Raw genomic sequence first — 22,019 nt, forward strand, 5'->3', positions numbered from 1 at the left:
ACTGTTTTTCAATCACTCCAGCTCCTTGATGTCAGTGCTGTGGCATCTGCCAGGAGAACCAGAGCACATTGTGTCCCTTTTGTGTCTCAAAGGAGGTAGGCAGTGTAGGAGTGTCATGTGAGACATGGCTGTAGAGAGGAGCCCTTGAAAGCATGTGTCTCAGCTTGCCTGGCGAAGCAACCAGAGGAAGTGTCTGCCCTCCTTGCATCCTCCCTAGAGTGCTTCCGGGGGCTCTAAATCTGAGGCAGGCTCCAGTCAGTGTGGACATGCTATTTCAAAATAATTCTGAGCTATTTTGATGCTCCCCCATAGTGGGGATGTACTATTTTGGTTTTTTATTTCAGGAATTATTTTGATTTTACTTATTTTGAAATTATTTCCTAGTGTGAATATGCCCTAAGGTAGGTTCTTACTCTTTCATTACCTTGCATGAAAGCATAGTTCCATAGTCTTTCTACCTGATAGACACCATCTAGAAGGCTCATCATTTGCACAGAGAATTAATTCTTGGCGGTTTTGATGTTAATGAGAGTATTTCCATTGACTTCAGTACTGGCAAGGTTTATATATAGCGATGGACAATATTTTTCCCGAATAGGTTCTTCACCCAGCATGTTCTAAATAAATAGCTAAGGGTATGTCTACACTACAAAGTTAGTTCGAACTAACGGACGTTAGTTCGAACTAACTTTAATAGGTGCTACACTAGCGCTCCGCTAGTTCGAATTTGAATCGAACTAGGGGAGCGCTTAGTTCGAACTAGGTAAACCTCATTTTACGAGGACTAACGCCTAGTTCGAACTAGCTAGTTCGAACTAAGGGCTGTGTAGCCCTTTAGTTCGAACTAGTGGGAGGCTAGCCCTTCCCAGGTTCCCCCTGGTGGCCTCTCTGGGCACAACCAGGAAAACTCTTCTCCTCTCCCCCAGCCCCGGGCCCTTAAAGGGGTAGACTCTGGCCAGACGGCACTTGAGACAGCCAGCCCTGCCAGGAGTCTCTGCCCCGAAGCAGTGGCCCCACCATGAGCCAGGCAGCCAGTGGGAGTGACATGTCCCCTGCCCAGTCCCCCAGCACCCAGGGGCCAGCCAGGGGCCGTAGACGGCGCGCGGCCTCCTGGACTAGTGCGGAGGTCATGGACCTCATTGAGGTTTGGGGGCAGGCCCCCAACATCCATGATCTCCGCACTAGGAGGAGGAATGCGGCCGTCTATGGCCGCATAGCAGCCGCCATGGCCACCAGGGGACACAGGCGCACCCAGGAGCAGGTGCGCATTAAAATAAAAAAGCTGCGCCAGGCGTACGCCAGGGCCACCAGGGGTGGCGCCACAGCAGGGGCTGCCACCTGCCCCTACTTCTCTGCCCTCAACCGACTCTTGGGGGGCAGGGCGGTCCGTGCCAGCCTGGGGGACAGCGAGCCGGGACTGGAGGGCCCTGACCCGGGCACACCGGAGGGGCCACCGCAGGATGTCCCAGCACCGGAGTCGGCAGGGTCGTCCAGGGAGACCGTACCGGGTAAGTAGTTTGAATTAAGTAGTTCGGGGGGGGAGGTGGCAGGGAGACCAGGGACCGCGCGCGTGGGCCATGCCTTCCACGGATCACGCAGACACCTGTACACGTGCGAGCACGTGCCATGCCACCCTTGGGCAGGTGGCTCCAGCTGCGTGACACCCAGGGGCCATTGCCCAATAGGCACATGCTTGTGCAAAGAGACGTGACATGCTCCCGACCCCGGGGCAGGACCCAGCAGGATGATTTCCCTTCACATGTCCCCTCTACACGGAGGCAGGGGACATCTCCCCTTTCCCCCCACCGCCCCGGCCACACTATACATGGCACAGGGACATGGGTGCGGTCTTGGGGCAGCTTCCAGTCCCGGGGAGAGCCAGACATCCTGACCATGGCCTCTGTACAAGCACAGCGGCTGTGACGGTGCAGGACATGGTCACCCTCACGTTGCGGAGTTGGGGAGGGGGCTGGGCATCATCCTCTGCGTCCCCAGGGAGAACTGACCCCTTCTCTTCTTTCTCTACAGCTGCACCAGCTGCTCGTGCAGGGCGCACCACCCCGCCTGGGACATGCTCCCGCACCCGCGGCCTGCTCCGGACTGCCAGCACGGAGCAGGAGTACCGGGACCAGCACCTTGGGGCCCTGCGAGCGGTGCACCGCACACTGCAGGCCTGGATGCGGGAAGACCTGCAGGTCCGCCACGAGCTGCTGTCTGAGGTCCGAGGGCTGAGCACCAACCTGCAGCTCCTGCTGCAGAGCATGGTGCCCCGTGCTGATCCTGCACCAGCTGTCCCCCCAACTGCTGTCCCTCCTCCCACTCCTGCTCCCCCTCCCACCTCTCCCTCCTCAACCCCCACAACCTCTTCCTCAATGTCCACACCCCCCACCTCAACCTCCGCACCCTCCACCCCATCGCCCCGGGGACGCCGAGGCCCCCTCCCTCGCTGTACTGGGAGGCGGTCGGCCCGGCGAGACCCCCACCCCTGATCCTTCAGTTTCCCCACCCCCTCCTTTCCCTTGCTTCCCCCTTTCAGCTCCCTCCTCCCAGTTTTCCCCCTCCCCTCTCCCAGCCTCTCTCTTCCCCTCTCCCACCTCCTTTTCCCAGTTTCCCCGAGTTTTGTTAAATAAACAGAGTTTCTATTTTTGAACACATGTGTCCTTTATTTTGTACATCAATAAGAAGGGGGGCTAGGGAAGGGTAAGTGGAAGGAGGTGAGGGAGGAATGGGGCACGAGCCCCCGATGGGGAGGACTGGGCTGGCTCTGCGGGTTCTGGGGGTGGAAGCTCTCCTGCAGCCCCCCGATTGTCCCCTCTCCCCAGATGGCAGCATGCGGCAAGTGCAGCCGGGCTGATGGCCGAGTGGTGTGATGTGCCCAGTGTGGGTACTTCGGGCACTCCAAGCCAGGACTGCCTTGCAAGCGGGGCACCCCTGAGAACTGTCTGTCCGGGGTGGGGGTCGGGACCCTTTAAGCACAGCCCTCGGCTAGCCTGAGACAGCATCTCCACGCTCTAAGTCCTCCTCTGATGCCCTGCCAGCACTGCTTCCGGCCATCCTTAAGCCCTGTTCAGAGTCCACTCAATGTGGACTTGCTAGTTCGAATTAGCAAAACGCTAGTTCGAACTAGTTTTTAGTTCTAGATGCGTTAGTTCGAACTAGCTTAGTTCGAATTAACTAATTCGAACTAAGTTAGTTCGAACTAGCGCTGTAGTGTAGACGTACCCTCACTATTAAACTGCATGGAGCCACTTGGGTTATTCTACGCTTCTCAAGTGGAAACACTTCTCTGCCATACTTGCAAGCCTACTTTGAGATTCCCCTGCATACTCTACATTCTTCTCATTTCAGTTCCAAAGAACATGTTTATAAACAATCTTGAAAGACAGATGCAATCACAGTTAACAGAGTTATAGGAACATGACTCACTTTGAAAGGAAGCAAAAAAAAAAAATCAAGTAAGCTTGAGTGAGTGCATTTTTGAACTTGCCAAATACAAATTAGTAGAAGTTAATGGAACAATTTAAGGTCTTTAAAAAAGAAGAAACATGTTTTTCCTTTGTACAGTAATTTTGCAAAACCTTTTAAATAAATAATGCTATGACATTTGATATAATTAAGTTCAAAACCCATCATGAAATGCCATCCATTTAAGGGTCTGCATTTAACAAACTACCAGGGCTTTAGAAGAAGCAGGGTGTGGGGGGAGCCCATGGTGAACAATTATAACAAATGTCATCTTTTACTTAATTCGCTTATTTATTTAGCAGAGAAAACATTAACAGAAATTCAGCTACATTAGGACATTAGGATAATCTAGTGCATTATTAATGCAAATGGCATAAGAAGGTTAATTACTTCTAAAAAGAACAGTTATTGTTCATAATGTTCTTCCATTACAGAATACATCCAGTCATTCCCAGATAAAAGCAATTCTTGCTATTATTGTTGTAAAAAAATATAGACCATTGTCATATACTTAAATCTAACACCCAAGGCTCTGGAAAATATTGTCAGAGAAAAACTCTGACCTTGACATGAAGCCAAAAATTGACAGAATAATTTGTGTGGGAAGGGGTCAGGTGATTGCTAAAAGGCCCAAAGGACCAACAGCCAAATTCATCTCTGAGATAAATTATACGTGACTGCTGTTAAAGCCAATAAAAGTTTGACAGGATGTACATGGAGATATCCAGGATGGAGAATGATAGCTAATTACAGATTACTACAGCAGCACCACAGGAGGAAGCTGCTGGTGATATCTTGGACAGTAGATAATGCTTCACCCGCCCTTCCCCACCCTCGACACATGCCTTGTCCAGAGACGGCAGGCATTGGTATGCTGTTCTGGCAACAGACGGAGAGACCCCAGTGGCTGAGGAGGAGGAGGAAGAATCACTTGCTCTTAGGGTTGCACGGATTCTCTTCAGAGGAGGATGGAGGCATCCATCTGTCAACATGACTTGATGTCCTAGCAAGTGTGCTACTTGCCTGGACCCTGCATACTTTACAGAAAGATTGCCCCTCAGACCACTGTCCCCTGAAACTCTTCCACATGGGCACTAATGATATTTCCATGCTAACCCTGAACAGATCAACAATTTTCATAGGCATCTGGGAGCAAGTGTGAGGGAGTCTGAGGTGGAAATAGTGTTCCCGTCCGTTATCCCAGCTGCAGGTAACAGCCTAAACAGGGACACTTATCTGGAGATAAGTGCACAGCAGTACAGATGGTGTAGACAGGAGGGCTTCAACTTCCTTGACCAGGGGTTACTGTGGCAGGAATAAGACTGGTGGGAAGAGATGGACAAGAATGGGAAGAGTTTCTTTGCACAACAACTCCTCAGCCTGGTGATCAGTGTTTTAAACTAGGTTCAAAAGAAGGCAAGTGACAAAAGCCCACATACAGATATAAAAATAGGTGACCCTAACTAGAGCTAGATTTTAGACGGGAGGGAGATATGGAAAATTACAACGGGGTCACAGGAGCAATGAAAAAGAAATCAGTTGGAGAATCTGCTTAACCTCTCCATGTCTATATATAAATGTAAGGCCTATAAAGAACAAACAGGAAGAGCAAGAAATTAGTTTATAAGCTAAATTATTACTCAAATGACATCAGAGACTTGGTGTGATAAATCTCATGACTGGATTATTAGTACAATGGGCTATAGCTTGCTCAGGAAAGACAGAGAAGAGGAAAACGTGAGCCGGTGTTACATTAAATATCTAGAATATATGCACTTGTTCTGAGCTAAAAAAAACCGATGAAAATCTTTACGGGGTACAGTTACACTGTGTTTTATTTTTTGGAAGAGGTATGCAAATAGCGCTTGCATTTGCATACCTTCTTCCATTTTTTTTCCGGAAGAGGCTTTTCCACCATTTGGCCCTGTCTACAAAGGGCAAAATGTCGGCACCCCCCTCCCCTTTTGAAAGCCTCCTTCTTCCTCGTAAAACAAGGTTTAAAAGGTCTTTTGAAAAAAGAGGGGGGGGGTTCCCAACATTTTGCCCCATGTTGACAGGGCCAAATGGCAGAAAAGCCTCTTCTGGGGAAAAAAAAGGAAGAAGGTATGCATATGCAAGCACTATTTGCATACCTCTTCTGAAAATTAAAACACAGTGTAGCCATACCCTAGGGTATACTTGAAAGTAGGAATAAGAAATCCTCCGGAAAAGGGCTTATTTTCTGGAGAATCGCGTCTAGATTGGCGCTTTTCTCCGGCTTATCCCCAAGCCGGAAAAAAGCGGTAGCCATGTAAATGCAAATGCCGCGGGGGATATTTAAATCCCCCGCGGATTTGCAATTCCGACTGGTCTAATCTGCATCCCTTTTCCGGAAAAGGGGTGCAGTGTAGACACAGCCTAGGTGAAGATAAAAGGGGGGAAAAGACAAAAGGGGTGATTGACAGTCTATATCCCTGCATCTACACCCTATTGTACAAACATTATTCCAAAGTATGCCCTGTAAGTGTTCTCCTGTCACCAGAGAGCAGCTACATAGGATACCTTACAGTGACACAACTATAGCAGTGCTACTGCACTGTTCTTAGGCTACGTCTACACTGGCAAGTTTTTGTGCAAATACTTTTAACGTAAGAGTTTTTGTGTTAAAGTATTTGCACAAGAGAGCGTCTACACTGGTATGTGCTTTTGAGCAAGAGATGTACTTTTGCGCAAAAGCATCCGTGCCAGTGTAGATGTTCTCTTGCACAGGAAAGCTCTGATGGCCATTTTAGCCATCAGGCTTTCTTGCGCAAGAAATTCATGTTGCCTGTCTACACTGGCCTCTTGCGCAAGAACAGTTACACAAGAGGGCTTATCCCTGAGCGGGAGCATCAGAGTATTTGCACAAGAAGCACTGATTTTATACATTAGAACGTCAGTGTTCTTGCACAAGTACTCGTGGCCAGTATAGACAGGTGGCAAGATTTTGTGCAAAAGCAGATGCTTTTGCGCAAAATCATGCCAATGTAGACACAGCGTTAGTGTACATGTGGCTTTAGCAAAGGAAGAGCATGGATTTTCCTTTCTTTACTAATCTTCCTCATACTTTGGTCCCAGTTGTAAATGCTTCTCGAAGGAGGGGAACAGGACTATAAAAAGAAGGTAAAGACCCTGCAAGCCATTCTATTTCTTGCCATCTGTCTCTGGCATTGTACTTAGGACAACAAAGGACAATTTTCATTGGTCTCTGGTGGCAGTTGGGAGAGGGCAGTCCTACCTCTACAATTTGATCAGTAATCTGGATGTGGTGATAATTTTGCTTGACTCTAATATCGTTTAACTTAGGCAATAGCAAACGTTTCATCATTCTATAAACTTGTGTTGTCTAGGAGTGGGTTGGGCTACAAAGCACATACATTTCTGGGGTAAGATCTGGGACATAACTGAGGATGGTAAGAGGCAAGGCTTCAGTTTCACAGAGACATGTCTGGGACTGACTTTCATGCTGGAAGCTTTTTGTGAGCAGTTCAGGTTGGAGGCTACAGCAGCCAGGAATTGTAAATGACATCTCAGATTACAAAAAGGCTTGACACTGCTTCTCAGTCTGGATTGTGCCCCAGTATAGTACAGAGGCATCATAGTAGAGGGGTCTACTATAGATCACCAAATCAATTTGTTTGCCAAATTCCAAAATATCTCGCCACCTTCAATGGATTTTTCTTTTTTTCACAGATCTTTTTTCATTCTTTTATCTACATTGAAAGATTTAAGTTTATTATTACATTAATTTCTACATCACCCATTTCTGCGGTATTTCTTCTCTTTGGCTTCTGATGATAGGGCAAGAAGGTCCTTAAATTGCAGCAAGGGAAGTTTAGGCTGGACGTTATGAAAAACTTCCTAACTGTCAGGATGGTTAAACACTGGAATAACTTGCCTAGGGAGGTTGTGGAATCTCCATCACTAGAGATATTTAAGAGCAGGTTCAATAGATAAATATGAGATGATCTAGATGGTGCTTGGTCCTTCCATGAAGGCAGGGGGCTGGACTTGATGCTCTCTCAAGGTCCCTTCAAGTTCTTGTCTTCTATGATTCTATGAAGTCATTTGTCAATTACAGTGGTCACTTTAGCTATGTTACATTTAAGGGGAAAAAAGTATAGGATCTGTCTCCCTCAGGTTCCTGTCATTGTAGGTAACAAAACACTGCATAGGATAGAAAGGAAATAATGGTGATTTATTAGATTTTACTCTGTAGTAACTGTGGCTAGAAGATGTCCTTTCAGTGGTGATAGTATTTATGTGAATCCTTCAAGGATATTCACAGCTGTCTTGTTACCTTTCAAGCTCAAGAGCATTCTCTCAAGGAATCTGTTCAAAGGTTTATGATTTATTACTAGAAGTTTTGACAGTGACTTCAGTGGAAACAGGATTTTAGCCATAGTGCCTATGAAGGATTCTGCAGGGAAAGGAAGTTAATGGGAAAGATCGTTTTGTTTGTTTTTTTCCTTTCACGTGGATAGAGTGCTATTATATGTCTAAGTAAAAAAACCCTCTATGGTTAAGAAAAGATTCTGTAAATACCTTAGGAGAAAGAAAAAGACAAGAGAAAATGTAGGTCCACTATTTGCAGGGATGGACCTAGTCAATATTGACTTTAAGAAAGCTCTAGTATTGAATGCCTATTTTGCTGCAGTCTTCACTAAAAAGGCAATTTGTTGAGAATGGCTGAGGTCCTAGAGGATCCAAGAAGAGTAAATATAGTTCCTATTTTTAGAAAGTAAACAAAGAAGACCCGAGGGATTATAGACCAGTCCATCAAATTTTTATCTGAGAAGATACTGCAACAAATTATTAAACAATCAATTTGTAAGTACCTACAGCATAGAGGCTATGTCTACACTGCCATTTTTTTCAGCAGAAGATATGCAAATCATGCTGTCATTTGCATATCTTTTGCCAAACCATTTTGTGGAAGAGGTTTTTCTGCTACAAAGCCCCTTTTGCACAAAATCCTGTAAACCTCATTTTTTTAGGAATAAGGGATCTTTTGCATATCTTCTGCCCCCAAAAAACCGGCACTGTAGACGTAGCCACATAGGTTAATAAGTAAAAGCCAACATGAATTTGTCAAGAAGAAATCATGCCAAACCAACCTGACTTCCTTCTTTGACTTGTTTGCTAGCTTACTAGATGGTGGGGAATCTGTAAATGTAATATTTCTAGATTTTAACTTTGAACAGTCGCACATCACTCTCTGATAAGGGGAGTAGGACAATGTAGTGAAGATGAAATTACTATAAGGTAAGAACGTAACTAGTTAAAAGACCATGAACAAAGAGTAGTTATCAATGGTTCACTGTCAAACTGGGGATGTACCTAATGAGTCCAACAGGACAAAAGAGGATAAAAGATTTGGAAAACCTGAATGCATGGAAAGGCTAAAAGAACTGGGCATGTTTAGTCTTCAGAAAAATGAACTGAGGAGGGGCACAATAACAATTTTATATCTACTAAGTAATGCTGAAAAGAGTATGATGATCAAATGTTCTCAGTGTCCACCTATGATAGGACAAGATTACTGGTTTAATCTTCAGCAAGAGAGGGTTTTTTTTAGGTATTAGGCAAAAATAATTATAAGAATAATGAAGCAAAGGAAGTTGTAGAATACTCACCACTGAAGGTTTTTACGAACAGCTTAGACTGACCCCTGTCCGGGATGGTGTAGGTACACTTGGTCCTGCTTTAGTGCAGGGAATTAGACTAGATGATTTCAGGGGATCCATTCCAGCCCAGCATGTCTATTAATCTGTGAAGTTGGATCACTGTTGAGGAAATGAACAGTAGACTGATACTCTTGAATTTTGTATTAAAATCATGGAAGAAATATACACTGAAAATCTAAACTCTCTGCCTAACTCTGTACATTAAATCCACCCAGACAATTACATAAAGCTGACTTCATGTAGTTTAGGTTTTAACTAGATTTGGTCAGTATCCAGAATTTCTGTTCCAAAGACATTTCCAACATTAGAATAAAATTCCACATTAGAATGAACATTGAACTTTTTAAAATTGTCCTCAAAACAAAAATTCCAAAAACCTTAATTCAGAGTACATCTACACAGCAGCGTTCTTTTTGAAGAACGGTCGTTATTCCGAAATAACAATGTGAGCATCTACACAGTAATTCCATTATTTCAAAATAAATTGGAAACAACGGATGGCCTATTCTGACTTTTGTAGCTCATTCCACGAGGAATAACACCTATTCTGAAATAGCTATTTCAAAATAGCAGTAGTGGGGATGCTTCACTGCTGCTACTTTGAAATAGCTCCTCCCCAGGGTCATTAAAAGTAATTATTCCCCAGTGCCTCTTGGGGCTCTAAATTGAGGTAACATGTCCACATTAGGGAAGTCTGCTAATTTTGAGGCTTTCCTACAGTGTAGATGTGCTATTTTGAAATAAGAGTGTAGTGTAGACATACCCTCAGCCTCATCAAAACAATCCATTTTGATTTTGTTGAAACAGTTTGATTTAGGTATTATTTAACTTCATTTTGTTTAACTTTTTACATTGAAATATTAAATATAGGCACATTAGATATTACAACATTGATATTTTAATACAATATAATTCAAAGTGAAATGTATTGAAACATGTTTAATTTGTTCTTCAAAAATTAACGCAACCCCACCACGTTTCAATTTTGACAAAGCTGCATTTTTGAAGGATTTTTTAAAAATCAGCTCTAGTAATGACTAAGAAAGAGGCAGAGTTTCAGGGTGAAATTCCATAATATAATCCAAACACTGCTACATTGTTGGAGGTTTCAGATTTTTGGAACTGATTTAGGCCTGAAATGCAAAGTTTGTCGGTAAATTTCAGCCTGAGAGCTAATGGTACAGAGGAATAGAGTATGGTACATGGAAATTGTGTATATGTATAAAAAAGGACCTATGAAATGAGTTTAAAAACACACTCCATCAATCCAAAGAGCTGGACTGCTTATTTTCATTCAAGAGCCCTCAGCGCTTTTCTCCTCAGCGCTTTTCTCTTAGTAACAATTCTCTTGACAAACTACAGCCTGAGTTATTGCATTCTATCTACATACAGTTCTAGAGCTGGTTGTTTGTGGTTGAAAAGCCACTTTACACACAAATGAAAATTTTCACCACTGGGTGGTTTGAGATGGGGCTTGAGAGCCCAATATTTCATCTGTTATCTGCCCAGTAGAACAGTCCTTAAAAAACTACTGACTGAACAGTTTAAAGTGGCTCTTAAGCTGCTCTTAAGCTGCAATATTTTGGGAGGTTGATTTGACAGACTGGGTTGTGCCAAAGTTTGGAGGAAATTAACATGTCTTACAGGTACCATGTCAATGAGTGGCCAATAAAGAACAAGTGATGTGCAGCTAGGGGTATATAATGCTTTTTGTCATAGTTTGCGATGAAAGGTCCAATATAAATATAGGCAGTATTATGAAAAGCATTTATGTGATGATATATCAAGGAAATTGAAGTTATATGAATACACAGAAACATAGTTACAAACTCTTGTAAGGTTATAAAAATAATGGAGCTAATTGCTGAGTAAGGTGCTACTGAAGCTATGTCTAGACTACAATGATCTTTCGGAAAAAGGTATGCAAATTGCACCTTTTTCCAATTTTTTTTGGAAGAGGCATCTACATTGGGCCAAATTTCGGAAAAGCCTCCTCTTTTGAAAGAGCCCTTCTTCTTCATGGAAGCAGGAAGACAGGGCTTCCGAAAGAGCGCATTTGCTCTTCCACACAAAAAAAAACCGAAACAGCAGACGTGTTCCCTGGATGCGGTAGAGTTTCTCTGGGATACCAGAGTTATCCCAGAAAAATCCCATAGAGTAGACATAGCCTCAGTGTAAGTGTGGCTGAATAAAACCCCATATGGTTTATTTAGAACATGGAAATTGCTCATCAGAATTTCTGATTAGGTATTTTCAGTGAAATTGTTTAAAAAAGATAGAACATTTATATATAGCTAAAATTTAAAATTATGCAGATCAATGTGGGCAAATAATTATAAAAAAAAAAGAGGTACTCCTAAAAAATAAATGTAAATAGCCTATATAAATAGTAAATTTAACAAACACATTATACAATACAGTAATTCCACTAAAGGGTTCTGATGACTTCATAATTCATGTTACCATTTCTTGAGAGAGGTATATAGAAAACTTAATGATAGAATTTTCCTGTATTTCATAGGTATTCTGCAATTAAGTACTTTCTAGCAAAACCTTATAGTTGGTGAACACATCTTGCTTTTGGATAATCAGTAGTACATAGGAAGAAGGAAAAAGCAATGAGGTAATATAAACTGGAAATTGCCCACCAAAAGAAAATTAAGGGTTTAGCTTAAATAAAAATGTGTGCTTTTTATGACAATTTCAAATGTCATAATCAGTCTATAAATCTTAAAAGCATAAAAAATTGTTTCATTTTTCTTTTCAACAAAATGGCAACATTTTCCACAAGGAAAAAAACCAACAATCAATCAGCTCTATGATGAGCAGACAATATAGGGACATCTGATCCTACATTAGTAAAAGGATGCTTGAAACCTAATGCTGATTAGTACATTGCACTGCAAGACATGCTTCAGTCCATAGTAGCACCTGAAATAAGCTTTTCACAGCTCCTTCTAGCTCATTCAATAAATGTTCCCTTTGAGCTTACGTTACAGATGTGCTGTCTAATGATTATTAGGGATCTGCTTCATGTTCAGCTCTGGTAATAAAAATCTGTAATATCTCTGGGCCCTCAGGTTGGCCAGTGATTAAGAGGCATCAGCATGACGTTAAAATATGAAGGAAGCAAGGACCATTTTATACATTATGCATCTCAAAAGAATTTAGCTTCAGAATATTCAAGAGCTTGGTTGATCTATTATCTTTTTATGCTTGCTTTCTTCATTTCCTTAATTGTTACCACTAAGAAAAGAATTTGTATTCTCTCTCTCCTTTACTAAATCTAATGCATTCTGAAGCTAATGTTGTTACTGGTAGTGGGACTACTATTGTGTATTTCATATACTGAAGATCTCTTATATAGAAGTGGTTACAATGGCCTCTTAATTTTTCCTGTGTGAGGAAAAATTAGTGCACCCACTCCCCTCCACCCCAAGTAATTTAGATTAAATGGTGGAAGAGCAAAGGAACTGTGTGATAGCTGCATTTAAACAAACGTGTCCCCCACTCCTATAGGTGCTAGAACAAGGGAGGCTGGAGCACAGCAACTCTTGAAGTGGTTTCTATAATATACAGATAGTGTGACCCAATTTTACGGGGACAATCTGATTTTTGGAGCTTTTTCTTATATAGGTGCCTTTACTTCCCACCGCCATCCTGATTTTTCACATTTTCTAGCTGGTCTTCCTGCATTCAGGGCCTACAGTGTGGTTAGGGCCACCAACAGGATAGGCTCAAAGGAGGCAGTTGCCTCTGAACTTGGTGATTCAAAGGGGCCCAGAGCGCTCAGATACCTCCACTGCTATTGTGGCAGTGGTGGTGGCTGGAGCCCCAGGCCCCTTTGAATTGCTGCTGGAGCACCAGCCCTCATGGTTCTGAGGCCTGAGAGGGACCCCATTGCAGTTTGGGAAGCACGAAGGGCTTATTGCCCTAGGCCCTGCTCCTTCCGCTTGAGCGGGGAGCAGAGCCAGGCCCCCTCACACCTTGCTCCAGGGCATGAGGTGGCTGTCAACCCCTCTGAGTTTGGTTCAATATCTCTCAGCAGCCCAGCGTACCCACTCCTGCGAAAGGATCTGTGTTGGCAATTTCTTTGTCTTATTTTCCTAGGGTATGTCTACACTACAAAGTTAGTTCGAACTAACTTTAATAGGTGCTACACTAGTGCTCCGCTAGTTCGAATTTGAATCGAACTAGCGGAGCGCTTAGTTCGAACTAGGTAAACCTCATTTTACGAGGACTAACGCCTAGTTCGAACTAGCTAGTTCGAACTAAGGGCTGTGTAGCCCTTTAGTTCGAACTAGTGGGAGGCTAGCCCTCCCCAGGTTTCCCTGGTGGCCACTCTGGCCAACACCAGGGAAACTCTATGCCCCCCTCCCGGCCCCGGACCCTTTAAAGGGGCACGGGCTGGCTACGGTGCCCATGCCAGGTGCAAGCCTGCCAGCACCCAGCTAGCAGACCCTGCATGTGGCACGGCACAGAGCCACCCACCCGATGCCCCCCAGCCCACCCCCTCTTGCCGGGACCAGGCTGGCGGCTCCCGGGAGCTTGCCCTGGACCGCAAGAGGCGGGCACCTTCCTGGGCTAGTGCGGACATCGTGGACCTCGTCCACGATCTCCGCACTAGGCACAGGAAAGTGGCCGTCTAGGGCAGGAGAGCTGCCAGCCTGGCCACCCAGGACCAGGTGTGCATGAAAATCAAGGGGGTCCAGTGAGACCCCCGACACTGAGCCCTGAGCTTACAATGGCCGTACTGGGTCAGACCAAAGGTCCATCTAGCCCAGTAGCCTGTCTGCCGACAGCGGCCAACCCTAGGGATCCTGGACCGAAGACAGTGACCAAGCCATTAGTCTCGTGCCATCCCTCTCCAGCCTTCCACAAACTTCAGGCAGGGACACCACTCCTACCCCCTGGCTAAGACTACTCCATGGACCCAACCTCCATGACTTGATCTCACTTCCCTTTAAACTCTGTTCTAGTTGTAGCCTTCACAGCCTCCTGCAGCAAGGAGTTCCACAGGTTAACTATTTGCTTTGTCAAGAAGAACAACTTTCTCTTACTAGTTTCAAGCCTGCTACCCATTCCTTTCCTTTGGTGTCCTCTAGTCCTTCTTTATGGGAACTCATGAAGAACTTTTATGAATGCACCCTCTCCACCCAACCCCTGCTTTTAGAGACCTCTATCCTGTCCCCCCTCCATCTCCTCTTTTCTAAGCTGAACAGTCCCAGTCTCTGTAGCCTTTCTTCATCTGGGACCTGTTCCCAACCCCTGATCATGTTAGTTGCCCTCCCCTCTCCCAGCCTTTCTCTTCCCCTCTCCCACCTCCTTTTCCCAGTCTCCCCCAGTTTTTTTTCAATAAAGACAGAGTCAATGTTGGAAGAAACGTTATCTTTATTTTGTACATCAATAAGAAGGGGGGCTAAGGAAGGGTAAGTGGAAGGAGGTGAGGGAGGAATGGGGTACGAGCCCCCGATGGGGAGGACTGGGCTGGCTCTGCGGGCTTCTGGGGGTGGAAGCTCTCCTGCAGCCCCCCAATTACTCCCTCTCCCCAGATGGCAGCCTGCGGCAAGTGCAGCCGGGCTGATGGCCGAGTGGTGTGATGTGCCCAGTGTGGGCACTCAGGGCACTCCAAGCCAGAACTTCTTTGCAAGCGGGGCACCCCTTAGAACTGTGTGTCCGGGGTGGGGGTCGGGACCCTTTAAGCGCAGCCCTCGGCTAGCCTGAGACAGCATCTCCATGCTCTAAGTCCTCCTTTTATGCCCTGCCGGCACTGCTTCCGGCCATCCTTAAGCCCTGTTCAGAGTCCACTCAATGTGGACTTGCTAGTTCGAACTAGCAAAACGCTAGTTCGAACTAGTTTTTAGTTCTAGATGCGTTAGTTCGAACTAGCTTAGTTCGAATTAACTAATTCGAACTAAGTTAGTTCGAACTAGCGCTGTAGTGTAGACGTACCCCCAGTGACTTTAGGGGGACTTTCCCCATGCAGCTCTTTTTACAAGTTCAAGGACTTTGCTTTCCTATTTCCCTTATTCATTGAGGTCAATCAGTAAGATGATGTACCATGACGGATACCATCTCTTGTCAGCATCTGCCATAATACTTGATGGAATGAATCTATTTCCCAAGGATAGCAAACTGTCAGAATTATGATTTACTCACAGGTGTGTAACCACTGTTTTGTTTCTTGATGGTGTGATGTATTCCAAGGCAAGACAGGGCTAACAAAGCGGCCAATCATTCAAATGAGAGACAATCTCACTTCTACTCAAGGTCCTAATGTGACCCTTAGCAGTGCTAGTGTGCAGACAGTACTTTCTTTAATTCTACCTGCAGGAAGGAGGACACCATTAAGTAGTATCATCAAAGTCTGCTTAGCTCCATATTTCCCCTCCATTCTAATACAGCTCATTCTTTCTCCACCCGGCCCATTCCTCTTTTATAGGGGACAGCAGTCGTGCAGTTTATTGGATTGCTAGAGTAATTGTTACCAGACTTCTCAATTATTTTCTTTCTCTGAAATTAATTGCCGTATTGGGCCTTAGTTCAGCACATTACTTGAAACCACGAACAATTTAAGCATACGAGCACTCAAATTGAAGTGCTGTGCACAAGTACCTTTGCTGGATCTTGCAAAAGCGACGAGGAGTCCTGTGGCACCTTATAGACTAACTGAAGTGTAGGAGCATAAGCTTTCGTGGGCAAAGAACCACTTCGTCAGATGCATGGGATCTTGACCATCTTGACCATCTTGTAAGTAGCTGATAAGAGGTGGTGTTTTTATTGTGCAAATGTCTTTCACATCTTTCCTGTAAACAAAAGTGAACATCTAAATTCTTGCACAAAGTCTCTGCTGATGTATCTGGTAAAGCACATTGCACGTGAAAGAGGCTTTACACTGAAAGAGAATTGGGCCTTGTGTATTTGCAATTAACAATTAACCACAACATGTGCTTTTTCTCTACTTGCGAATTCTCCATCACTGTTCATTACTGCTATGGTCAGGATCATTCCAAGGTGTTCATTCAGGACCTGGCACAAGAGCACTGGACCTGTCTTATGGGATCACTTCAGAATTAAATACATACTTATTCCTTGGTACTATATTTTTTCTGAACGTCTCACAACAAAATATGTTTCTCATTTATTTCTTATCATTCTTACACATTATGTATCAGTCAATTCTGTATTACCAGTTTGCATGTCTCTCATGATGGTGATACTTTAGCAATTTAAACTAAGTTGCTGTGACACAAACATTAAAAGAAAAATCAGTATTTTATATTGAGAACTAAATAGGCTAAACTAGTATTCAAAAAAACTCTTAAAATATTTTCTTTTCCCCTCCCATCTTCCATATGTGATAGAAGTCTTACAGATTGGTGAATTTCTATAGATGCTCAAATTGTATCAAAATACAGTTAGAGTATGTCAAGACTACACTTTTTTTCGGAAAAAGGTACGCAAAATGTACTCCGCGTTTTGCGTACCTTTTTCTGCTTTTTTTTTTCTGAAGAGGCTTTTCTGAAATTTGGCCCATCTATTTTGCAATAATGTCGAAATACTGTCAAGCTGGAGGACTTCTTACTCCGACTCCTGTAACCATTGTATGAGGAGTAAGGGAAGTTGGAGGAAGAGTGCTCTAATTCAAAATAAGTGCTGTGTAGATGCTCCCAATTTCTAAATACGCTACGCAATTGACGTAGCTCAATTTGCATAGCTTATTTCGAGTTAAGTCCTGCTGTGTAGCCACACCCCTGTTTTGTGACCTAAAGCAAGCCATTTCACCCTTCTGTGCTCCCAACTTTTACCAGTATGGTCTATCTGGACAACAAGGTCATTGGGGGCAGGAACACCCTCATTCTATTTATATTTGTTTTTGTGTGCTACTATAATACAAATTCATAATAACAATTAATCTGTGTCAAGGAATTGGCACCAAGTTTCTAGAAAGAAATTAAAAAATGAAGAAATACATTTTTTAAACTAAGTTCTCTGGTATACAGCTCTGCTTTGTATGTAAAAGTCATGGGCAATTCTCTGTTTTTTAGCCTGAAAGAATGCTGCATTTCAGTCTTAAATGCAGAAACCCAAATATTAGGATATTCTTAAGCAGATATAATGATGTTGTAGGCCTGAGACCTAATCAACCCCCCACCAGTCTCTGAGAGTTCACCACTAAAACTGAAAAAAATAATAATTTGGCTACCAATAAAGCATCCCTACATCAGGAATGTCCTATGAGAATTATCACCACCAAGGTTGTAAAGACAATGGCAAATTATGGAGGATTCGAAGAGAGAGAGACTCAATAAATGGTAAGATAAGTTCTGATCAGCATTTTTATGCCAACCATCTGCATAAACAGAGACCATCACAGCTAAGTTTAGGCATGAACCATATAATATACAAACTTGGGTAGGAGGTGTCACGTATAGATGCCAGTGGATAACTGGATAATATTTAGTTGTTTAGGAGTGTGGGACAGTGTTCCCTGTAAACTGGAAACTTGTGCAGCCATTCAGGAGAGATTCAAATGCCACCCAGCTGATTAGCAGAGCGCCCACAACTAAGTTGTTTTTTTTTACTGGTGGTGCACATTCACATACTTTGGTGCACGTAAATTATTCTGCACATGGGTGGAAAAGATTAGCAGGAATATTGGTGTGGGATAATGTGATAGGTTTAAAAAATTGGAAGGAGGTAGTTAGTTTTTCCTCTATAATGTAAATGAAAAGCAATGTTCTTTGGGAACCATTTCCAGGCTGCTGTTCAATATCAAGCTGCTGAAACTTGGACTCCTTCGCACGACTTTGACATTCAAGGGCATCAATAAGAACCCCCAGATGAGTGGATTTTTGACTGGCCATGAGTCAAATTTGGAATTTGTCTATATATTGGGAGTGATGACCACAAGACATTTGCTCGGTATAGCTATTCACTGCATGTTGCTAATAAATGGATATTTAGAACACAGCTGTAAATCTCATTTTTTTAGAAAGATCGGTTCTTTCGAAAAAGGGTTTTTTTTCTCGAAAGAACCGTGTGTAGACTACTTTCTTTTTCAAAAGAACCTCTTTTGAAAAAGCGATCGGAAGAAGATATGCATATCTTCTTTCGAAAGTGAAAGCAAGTCTAGACTTGCTTTTTAAAGTGAAAGCAAGTCTAGACATGCCCCTTGAGGCTCATTCACTGGGAAGAGTTTTCACAGACCCATAGAGCCCAGAGGAAAAGGACTTACACTGACCAGGTTCCTTCCTGAACCCTATAGGTAAGGATAGGTGTCTTGCATCCTGAGCCCATGGTAGGATATAGGAAGGGTACTTTACATTGACTAGGTCTTGCCTAGAGCCCTCAGTTCTTTGTACATAGGGTATAATAGATTTTTTTGGGTAATACCATAACTAGCATTTTTTAGCTCAACTCACTTTCTAAAGAATGTTCTAATTGTAGCCAAGGAGGTATAAAGTAAGAAAACATCATGATGAGACTCAAATATCTCTTATCAACTGAAATTAATATTGTGGTAAAATACACTATTTTAGGCTATAACTGCAATGTCAGTTTTCATATGAATAAGATTCTGATAGTTTTTGTGGTTTTTAAATATTAAATTGAAGAAAGATGGTAATGATTAATATGACAGGTTGGCAAGAAAATGAGTTCATATAATATTTGTGTTACTTGGTTATAGTATTTCATTCTTATTCCCTATGGAAGTTGTATTAATATTAAACGTAATTTTAAAGCCACAGACAGTATGCAACAGACAAAAAGATGCGATGCTATAAAATGCTGCATGGAGATTCAGTATATCATCTTGATTTATCTTGACCATTTATGTAATGCTGCTTACCGATTACTGTAAGCAAGGGCAGTTAGTATGGCCTTACTGGAACTTCATATTATAGATTAGCCTAACTCACTGGATAGCGAGAACTTAGTTGCATTTTTTATATACATTATTTAATTTATTGCTACTGAATGAATCTAAAAAAAAATGTTTCAAGCGCTAAAGTTTTATCCCTCCCATATTTATGTGTGTACACACATGCCAGCAGAATTTTAAAAAAATGCTTTTGGGCAGTTGTATTATTATGTACTATAATTGCATTATCATGAAGAATTTGTTTTTTCTCCTCTTCAGTGAATTTTTCATTACTGAACAAATTATTTTGAATCAAACATAGTTGACAAGCACAGTCTTTTCTCTTCATGATTTTTTTCCCCACAAACACCATTAAGCTTTATAGATATATTCTTTATTTTAAACTATTCAATAAATGGTTTGTGTAAACATTTCAATTTATGGACTACTCATAAACTGCTGGTTGCCACAACCATTGCCTTCAGCAATTTCCGTAAGAACTAGCTATTCATGCTCTTTAATTTGCCACACAGTATTTCAGTTCCCTGACTAAAGGACTCTCAAAGTTCCACAGAAGTTTCTGGATCGCTATGTGGTTCTGGAGTGAAAACATACTTCCTTCATACACATATTTCTGACTTTTTTCTCGGAGTAAACTCTGTGGGACTTGATCCAAAGCCCATTCAATTTAATTGGAAATGTTCCCACTGCCTTTGGATCAACTTGAAAGTAAAAAAAAAAAAAGAAGTAAATTCACAGAAAGCAAATAAAAGAGATCACAAATACTAGTTTAGCAAAGCTACAGTCTTTTAAAAAATACTTGAACCAATATTTACCATGTCATCTAATTTTAATCTTTACCCCGTATACAATTTTGTATGCAATACTTAGACCACTGTTTGCACAAATATGGCCTTTGGTTCTCAAACATTCCAACCCACTCCTCACATCCTAATATGTAGGAACTTTTATATATATTCTTAGGACATATATATTTGGTAGGAGCAGAACTGAACTCAATGCAAGCATGGCTGAATTGGAAATTCCAAAACTATGGGGTTTACATTCTAAAGAATGTGTTATTATGATCTTATACACACAGCTTGTAATTAAGGGCCAATTAGTATGTCTATTATACAAAATACTACTGAAAATTCATTGTGGGATAAAATTTATCAAAGGCTCTAGCATAAAGTACTGCTACATTGTCATCAGTGCAGAAAAAAATAACTCCAGATCTCATGTGCTATTGCAATGGGGAACTGCAAAAAGTGTTCAAATCCACAAAAAATCTGGCTTTTACAGCATTTGGCTCCGATACAAAGATTTCCACAATAAGCAAAAACAGTATTAGCCTTCCAGACAGCTTCTAGACAAATAGTAAATAGATCATATCTCTAATCTTCAAAGTGGAAGGACTATTCCATTCCTTCTCTCTACCTTAGTGAAATGTAGTAAAATTAATAAAACCTTGAGGATCAATATTATCAATAAAAGCAGCTGTATTAAGTACCCACAAAGATAATCAAGATAGTTGCATGAAAAATGAGGAATTTAAAAGATTTCTGGGAATGGGACTCTGGCAAGTACTGAAAAAACCTTAAAGACTAACCACAGGAGAGTGCGTATAATTCAATATATTCTTGGCAGAACACACATAAGAGAATAGTCAGATGTGATTATAAAAGATACCATCTCTTGTGAATCACAATCTGCAAAATTCTTCTGTAAATGCCCCCAAGATTTTTGCTTCTTTTTTCCCCCCTCGCGTTCACAAAGTCCATGATCTTAGGTGGCATCAACACATAAATATTAAAAAATCCAGGAAAGATTGACAGCTATGGAATCAGGGTGACATTTCACATTTAAAATGTCCACATCAACTGTGCATTTGTTCACTGACACTTGGATTTCTATATAGGGCTCTAGGATGAATTTGGACTTTGCCACAAGCCTGAGCCAGGGGACAATCTGTATTGATGCTGCCCCATGAACTGACCTGTGATTACGATCCGGCTCCAGATTCCACAGTACTCTAGGGGAAGTACTCTCTATTGGCCATATGGTACAGTTATCTTCCTACGCATGCGGGGTCTGCTGCAGTCAGGGTTGGTGACAAACTTTGCCAGATGCTGGGCAATGTGAAAGAGGCCCTCGGCTCCGGGCCTCCCAGAAGGGGCGGAGCTTCAGATAGAAGGGTGGGGCCAGTGGCTCGCCTCCCCTCGCCAGCCTTCAATGCCATCCAAATCTCACTGACCAGGACTCTGGCAGCAATTTAAAGGACACAGGCCTCCAGCTGCTGCAATAATGGCAATGACAGTTCAGAGCTGTAGGCCCTTTTAAATTGCCAGGCCTCAGGACAACAACCCACTTCCCCCACCACCGCTCTATCAGCAGCCCTGTGCAGAGCCAGCCTAAGATCTTCCCCTTTCCTACCCCATATACAGAAGAGGGAAAGAATCCCTGTGCAGACTGCTGTCCCTACTGTGCTGCTGCCCATGATGCAGGTAGCCCTTGCAAGGGTATTATTAAGTGCTTTAGGCCCTCTCCTCTTTCTCCTTTGTGTGAACATACAAGGCAGTTCACAACTGATCTCTTGGCCAACGAAACTTATTTTTAAACAAGCAAATGTGCATATCAATTCTTTATTTTTTCTTTAATATATATGATTCCCCAGGCCTCTCTTGCATTGAAACAAGGAACACGTTAGTTTTTTCCTCCTGTGTCTTTATACTGACATCCCGACCTGATCAGACTGAGGGTTGTCTGGACCTGGTGCAGAGAGGTTCAAGTATAAAGTCATGCACCTCTGGCTAATGTAGTCTCTACTTCCACGGTGATCAGACATCTGATCCTGTGGACCTTGGGGGTCATTGTAGTGGTTGGCATCAGTAAAAAATCAAGTGGAATAAGGAGTGAGCAGGGATGGAGGACTCTATACAATTTAAAAATAAAGAATATTTAGGGAGTTTAAAAAATACTAA

Source organism: Pelodiscus sinensis, chromosome 7, assembly GCF_049634645.1.
Source record: "Pelodiscus sinensis isolate JC-2024 chromosome 7, ASM4963464v1, whole genome shotgun sequence".
Lineage (NCBI taxonomy): Eukaryota > Metazoa > Chordata > Testudines > Trionychidae > Pelodiscus > Pelodiscus sinensis.